We start from the raw sequence: 2,120 nt of genomic DNA, 5'->3' as shown, positions 1-2,120 counted from the left end.
ATGCTAAATTCTACCTCAGTGTATTCAAACAGGCGCTAGAGTGTAGTGATTCAGGAAATTTTACAGTAAATTCATTGCAGTATTCGAGTAAGGCTTACTTGTGACTAATAAATAAAGTTTTAACTTTAATGTGGTTGACTCCCAACTGTTCTTGGACACCTGGGGATGGGCAATAAATGCTGGCCAGCTAAAGACACCCATGTCCCATGAATGAATAGAAAAATGCCACTTTTTGCTGCAGGGCACTCCTTCAGAGTTTGCATATCCAGCAGGAAGTGTCACTAGGCTTAAAGATGGATGCCAGTGAAGGCAGATGTAGAACAAATCTGGAAGAAAATTACATACCACCAATAAAATTTTTTTTTTAAACTTTATTCCAATCCAATCAAGTCAAATTAAACCCAATTCAGAGTCCCAACAAGTTGGGACATTCCCGATCCAAGCTGACAAGACAGGGCTCTCACCTCCTGTCTTGGGCTTGATCTACATGATCCAAGCTGACTGGAGTAGGTGTAGCTCCTCCTCCAGGGCTTGATCTTATTTGCATCTTAGCCAAATGGCCGAGATGCCGCTTTAAAAAATTGCTTCAAATGAAGCTGAAATGTAACCTAACGACTTCAACCAAGTGCAGCATGTCGATACTACACTTGATCTTAGCCAAAAGGCCGAGAAGCGATACTACACTTGATCTTAGCCAATACCACCAATAAAATTGTTATTGTTCCAGGAAACACGCCTTGGAAAATCATGGAAAACATTTTCAGTATTTTTATAAGAAACCACATATCTGAAAGACTACATCAAAGTAATGTTTACCAAGCTTTTGACTCAAACTTTAATACCACAAAATGTCAGGCAACCTGACAATGGACATTTATTGCTAGCCCATAGTAACTGTTCAAGGAATGGGCAGCAGAGTGGCACAGTGGTTAGGAATTGCTGTCTCACAGTACCAGGGACCCAAGTTCAATTCCCGCCTTGGGTCACTCTCTGTGTGGGGTTTGCACGTTCTCCCCATGCTTGTGTGGGTTTCCTCCAGGTGCTCTGGTTTCCTCCTAAACTCCAAAGATGTACAGGTTAGGTTGATTGGCCATGCAAAATTGACCCTACTGTCAGGGGGATTAGCGGGGTAAATATATGTGTTAAAGGGGTAGGGCCTGGGTGGGATTGTGATTGGTGCAGACTTGATGGGCTGGATGGCCTCCTGCTGCACTGTAGGGATTCTATGACAGTGTTCCAGAATCACAGGGATAAAATGGAGGTTAAAGAAAATCTAAATTTGCAATGGCGAATTGGCAGCATATTTTATACTCCAGTTGTTAATCGCTTCCAATGCTCAATGCTTCTCTTCCCACCCAGTAGTCCTCCCAACTTCCATCAATTTAGTCAACAGCCACCCTGCCTCCAGGTCTCTCTCAGTTTCTCACTGTAACGTTCCCCAGTGCCGCCACCTCAGCACTGGGGAATGGGCCTCAGCACCTCCCTCTGTGACTGGATCCTGAACTTCCTAACTCACAGACCACAATCAGTAAAGATAGGCAACAATGCCTCCTCCACAATAATCCTCAACACCGGTGCCCCACAAGGCTATGTTCTCAGCCCCCTACTATACTTCTTATAAACCTATGAATGTGTGGCCAAATTCCCCTCCAATTCGATTTTAAGTTTGCTGACGACACCACCGTAGTGGGTCGGATCTCAAACAATGATGAGACAGACTACGGGAATGAGATAGAGAATCTGGTGAACTGGTGCGGCAACAATAATCTCTCCATCAATGTCAACAAAACGAAGGAGATTGTCATTGACTTCAGGAAGTGTAAAGGAGAACATGTCCCTGTCTACATCAATGGGGATGAAGTAGTAAGGGTCGAGAGTTTCAGGTTTTTAGGTGTCCAGCTCATCAGCAACCTGTCCTGGTCTCTCCATGTTGACACTATAGTTAAGAAAGCCCACCCACGCCTCTACTTTCTCAGAAGACTAAGGAAATTTGGCCATGACTCTCACCAACTTTTACAGATGCACCATAGAAAGCATTCTTTCTGGTTGTATCACAGCTTGGTATGGCTCCTGCTCTGCCCAAGACCACAAGGAATACAAAAGGTCATGAATGTAGCCCA

General features: G+C 44.2%; 1 non-coding gene across 1 annotated transcript; it reads right to left on the bottom strand.

The window, feature by feature from the left end:
- Nucleotides 1-485: 485 nt before the first annotated feature.
- On the bottom strand, nt 486-677 carry LOC145350411 (U2 spliceosomal RNA). The gene has a single exon (XR_013888193.1). It is a non-coding gene; the product is annotated as a U2 spliceosomal RNA (small nuclear RNA).
- Nucleotides 678-2,120: the final 1,443 nt, after the last annotated feature.

The sequence above is a fragment of the Carcharhinus amblyrhynchos genome, chromosome 11 (assembly GCF_965287045.1).
Source record: "Carcharhinus amblyrhynchos chromosome 11, sCarAmb.v2.hapA, whole genome shotgun sequence".
NCBI lineage: Eukaryota > Metazoa > Chordata > Chondrichthyes > Carcharhiniformes > Carcharhinidae > Carcharhinus > Carcharhinus amblyrhynchos.
This window is presented reverse-complemented; position numbering and strand designations above follow the sequence as displayed.